Source organism: Myotis myotis, unplaced genomic scaffold (assembly GCF_014108235.1).
Source record: "Myotis myotis isolate mMyoMyo1 unplaced genomic scaffold, mMyoMyo1.p scaffold_m19_p_4, whole genome shotgun sequence".
In the NCBI taxonomy this organism is placed as follows: domain Eukaryota; kingdom Metazoa; phylum Chordata; class Mammalia; order Chiroptera; family Vespertilionidae; genus Myotis; species Myotis myotis.
In genome coordinates this window covers 118,191,265-118,196,747 of record NW_023416346.1, presented here as the reverse complement: position 1 = coordinate 118,196,747, position 5,483 = coordinate 118,191,265, and positions in this window count along the sequence as shown.

Here is a 5,483-nt window from a genome sequence, read left to right as displayed (position 1 = left end):
GGCCCCGGTGCTGTCAGGCTTCGCTCCACTGCTTGGAGCCTATCTATGCAAATTAACTGCCATCTTTGTTGGTGATTAATTTGCATATCACGCTGATTAGCCAATGGGAGGCATAGTGAAGGTATGGTCAATTACCCTGTTTGTCTATTATTAGATAGGACTAGGGGCCCGGTGCACGAAATTCGTGCACGGGGGCGGGGAGTGTCCCTCAGCCCAGCCTGCCCCCTCTCACATACTGGGAGCCCTCAGGGGATGTCCTACTGATGGCTTAGGCCCACTCCCTGCTCCCCTTGGGGAGCGGGCCTAAGCCGTAGTCTGGCCTCCCTTTGTGGGAGGTGACCGGGCTGATCAGGGGAAGGAACCAGCCCCATCACCCCGCTGCTGCAGCCACTGCCAGTCATCGCAGCCAGCAAGGTTTTTTCATCAACACGGACTCCGGTCCCTTCACCATGAAAAAATGACAACTTTCTTTAGGCATTTTCAAGATGTGTCTTTCATATAATAATAATTTCTTTATTATTTTTTTATCCTCACCTGAGGATATGTTTCCATTGATTTTTAGACAATGTGAAAGAGAAAGGGAAAGACAGAGAGAAACATCAAAATGAGAGGAAGACTTTGATTGGTTGCCACCTGCATGAGCCCTGACCTGGGCCCCGGCCAGGGAGGAGCCTGCAACCTAGGTACATGCCCTTGGTCAGAATTGAACCCAGACCCTGCCATCAGCAGGCCAAGGCATTATCCACTGAGCCAAAGTGACTAGGGCAGGATATGACATTTCTTAGCCCTCCAGCAGCGGACCTTCGTTTTTTTCACCAGGAATATGGTGAAAAACCCTAGATCACCATTTTAGATTCTTATTACCCAAGTTACTAAGAATATTACCAGTGGCATACAGGGAGCTTAACCAATGAGCAGTCAGAAAAGGTGCTTCCTCTGTAGTTCACACCAATCGGCGGCTTGGCACCCACCCACCCCCGCCCCAGGCTTGACACCTCTGGCCCAGGCTTCAGGCCTGGACAGGAGATCCCCATCTCCCCTGATCACGGGCTCCACCCTTGACCAGGCCTGACGCCTTGGCCAGAGGCGTTGACCCCCATCACCCTCCAATCGCCAGACTGGCCCCTTGCCCAGGCCTGACGCCTCCACCAGAGGCGTCAGGCCTGGGCAGGGGACCCTCATTTCCCCCATCACTGGCTCTGCCCCCCGCCCAGGCCTGACGCCTCGGCTAAAGGAGTTGACCCTCATCACCCTCCAATTGCAGGATCAGCCCCTTGTCCAGGCCTGAGGCCTCCGGCAGAGGTGCCAGGCCTGGGCAGGGGACCCCCAGCTGCCCACGATCGCTGACTCCGCCCCTGCCTAGATCTAACGCCTCTGGCCAAGGCGTTAGGCCTGGGCAGAGGACGCCCAGCTCCCCGCGATCTCCCACTCTGCCCCTGCCTAGACCTAATGCCTCTGGCCAAGGCGTTAGGCCTGGGCAGGGGACCCCCAGCTCCCTATGATCGCTGACTCCGCCCCTGCCTAGACCTAACGCCTCTGGCCAAGGTGTTAGGCCTGGGCAGGGGACCCCAAGCTGCCCAGGATCACTGACTCCGCCCCTGCTCCCCGCGATGGCTGGTTCTGCCCCTGCCCAGTCCTAACGCCTCTGGCCTAACCCCCAGCTCCCTACAAACGCTGACTCCGCCCCTGCCTAGACCTAACGCCTCTGGCCAAGGCATTAGGCCTGGGCAGGGGACCCCCAGCTCCCTGCGATTGCAGGCTCCACACCTGCCCAGGCCTAACGCCTGTGAACAAGGTGTTAGGCCTGGGCAGGGGACCCCCAGCTCCCCGCAGTTGCAGGCTCCGCCCCTGCCCAGGCCTAATGCCTCTGGCCAAGGCGTTAGGTCTGGGCAGGGGACCCCCAGCTCCCCGCAATTGCAGGCTCCACCCCTGCCCAGGCCTAACATCTTTGGCCAAGGCTTTAGGCCTAGGCAAGGGACCCCTAGCTCCCCAGACTGACAGGTCCGCCCCTGCCCAGCTCCCATTGCCGGCTCTACCCCTGCTTCCTGCTATCACTGGCCAGGGCAGCAAAGGCGCCAGATTCTCCGATCACGGCTGGGGGACAGGGAGCCACCTTTGCCCTGCCTCCCGGCTCTTAGCTCCCCCCTGGGTTTCCGATCACCATCAGTGGCAGGGGGCTTCTTCCGTCCTTTCCCTTTCGCCTCCCAGCATCGTGCCTACATATGCAAATTAACCGCCATCTTTGTTGGCGGTTAACCGCCATCTTAGTTGGCGGTTAACCGCCATCTTAGTTGGCGGTTAATTTGCATACCATGCTTATTAGCCAATGGGAAGGGTAGCGAAGTTATGGTTAATTACCATGTTTCTCTATTATTAGATAGGATGTCCACAATAGGCAGATCCTATATAATAAAGATGGAATATGCAAATTGACCATACTCCGCCACAAAGGTGATGGCGCCCACAGCGGAAGCTGGGTGGCGGTGGGGTTTCCAGAACACAAGATGGCTACGCCCACAGTGGAGACAAGGGTTTCCATAACACAAGATGGCTACACCCACACCGGAGACCAAGTTCCCGTAACGAGCCTTAATGAGCAATCAGCAGGGACCTGAGGCTAAGCCCGGGGGCTTGACAGGGGACCTCAGGCAGCTGCCCCCGCCCTGGTGGCAGGCTGTGTCCCCCACCCAGCACAGCTTCATGGGTGACCTCAGGCCACGCCCCCCCCGCGCCAGCAGGGCTTGACAGGGGACCTCAGGCCATGTCCCCAGTCCTGGCGCCAGGCCAGGGGACCTTAGGCCATGCCCCCCACCCAGCGGGGCTTGATGGGGGACTTCAGGACACGCCCCCCGCCACTGCACAGGGCCAGGGGACCTGAGGCTGCACACCCAGCCCAGCAGTGCTTGACTGGGGACCTCAAGGTGTGCCCCCCACCCGGTAGAGCTTGACTGGGACCTCAGGCCACACCCCCCGCCCGGTGGGGCTTGATGGGGGACTTCAGGCCACAATCCAGGCCCCAGCACTGGGCCAGGAAACCTGAGGCTGCAACCCCGCCCTGGCGCCAGGCCAGGTGACCTCAGGCTGTGCCCCCTGCCCAGTGGGGATTGACGGGGGATCTCAAGGTGCATGCCCCCCCACCCCGGTGCTAGGCCAGGGGACCTCAGGCCACGCCCCCCCGCACAGCAGGGCTTGAAGGGGTAACTTAGGCTGCGCCCTTCTCCCAGCACCAGGAAGGGGAACCTGAGGCTGCACCCCCTGCCCAGTGGGGCTAGACGAGGGATCTCAGACCACATCCCTGGCCCAGTGGGGCTTGATGGGGGATCTCAGGCTGCATCCCCCACCTGGCAGGGCTTGATGGGAGCCCTCAAGGCACAACCCTGCCCTGGACCAGGGAACCTCAGGCCTCGCCCCCCACCCCTGCACCGGTGGGGCTTGACAGGGGACCTCAAGCCATGCCCCCCACCTGGTGGGGCTTGACAGAGGACCTCAGACTGCACCCCTGGCCCAACGCCCGGCCAGGGGACCTGAGGCTGCGACCCTGCCTGGTGGGGCTTGACAAGGGTAGGGCCGGTCAGGGGTCTGGATCTAGCCCAATGGGGGTGGGCCTGGACGGGTCTGGGTCTTGTGCAATTTCGAGGCACACGTGGGTGGGCAGGGACTTGACTCTGGGTCCCGTGGTGCACCCCAGACTCTGACAGGAGGAAGATTTTCGTATACATTTTACTCATTTTCTTTCATCTCTGACACTATTATAGGGAAAGGGCAAATAGCAATATTAAAATATTTACTCTAAATTAATCCCCTTTTAATGTGCACAAATTTCATGCACCGGGCCACTAGTGTGTGTGTGTGTGTGTGTGTGTGTGTGTGTGTGTGTGTCTGTGTATACACGTATCAGATTTGTTTTTGCCAGGGGCTTAGGGGAAAGGGAGGAATTCACTGCTAACAGACATGAGGTTTCTTTTTGGAGGTGATAGAAATGTTCTGGAATTAGACAGTAGTGAGCACAAAGAAGAACAATATGACTATACTAACAATCACTGGATTACACATATTGAAAGGATAAATTCTATGTCTTGTGAATTTCATCTAAAAAAAATGTCTGGACAAAAAGTAATCTATATCCAAGACAGATGGAAACAATCCTTTTTATGATTTGGCCTCAGAAGTCACAAAGCATTCCTCCTGACCTGTGCACCAGAAGTGAGTCCCTAAGTCTGGCCCACATTCTAAGTTAGGTTTTACACTTATATCATGAAACTCATTATCCTTTCAGTCTCACATGGGGAGGGTATTAACGTCACCCATTACAGATGAAACTCAGGCTCAGAGAGATTCAATACCCTTCCCAAGGCCACAAGGACAGCGGCAGTAGAACTCACATTGGGACCAAGAACCAGCTGACTCCAAACCTGTGCTATTAACCTCCATCCATCAGTGGTGGTTTTTCAGCCGAGACACATCGTTTGTGAAACCATAGACACTTGGGACCACCCCCCTGCCCCAGGACCTCTTAAATCATTTCTGGGGCTTGTTCCAAACACTTGAATGTTTTCCAGCTCCCCAGGTGTTCCTCAGGTGCATTCTACATATAGAACCACCCCTATGTGTCTGATGGTTTTATACTATTAACATGGGTAACTGGATCTAGCTGGATGGTGAGTGCCTTGGGGACAGTGTCCCTGCCCAAGCTTCCTGTGACTGCCACTGTGACAGCACAATGCCTGCCGGCAGGAGGCAGGCACTCAGGCAATATCATTGGACAGAAGGATTCAGAGCAAACTGCCACTCAGAATGTCAACTGCCAAAGGATTCCGCAGGAACTGAGGGGCGCACAGTTGGCACTTGGGAGCTGGCCTATCTGGCCATTCTCTCCAGGGGGCAGGAGGTTCACGGGCCCACTTGGTGGGCAACCCCTGCTGCCAACTGGGGCACCTCAGCTCAGCCCAGAGCAGAGGTGTTAGGAAGTAACTCTCTACCCAAGCTTCCTCTCCCAGTTCCCAAACTTAGAGCCCCAGCATAGGGCCTAGAATTCACTGAGGCTGTTCATTCAACAGCCAATCAATCAACATGGATCACCGAAGCCGATCTCGCAGCAGAGGCCTGAGCCGCATCCCTGGGACTCATCCCCGAACCCCCAGTGCCCCACTCCCCTTGCATGTGGAGCAGGAGGCCAGGGAAGGAGAATGGGAGCAGCGAGAGCTCCCTGGTCAGAGGACTGCTACCTACTCGCCTGCGGAAACTGAAGACTTGCCAGACAGTGTTATGGGTAAGGACAAGCTCTCCCCTTCTCGGCAGAAGGGAGGTGGCTTCATATTTTTCTTCCTTTACCCACAGAAAACAGGGGTCAGGGAACAGAAAGCACAACTTACAATGGACAGGACTGGGGTGAGGGATGAGTTGGGAAAGGGCAGGTTCCTATCTGCCTCAAAGGGCTGTCACAGGACCAAAGATATAATATGTGAAAGTAACTGAAACCGGGA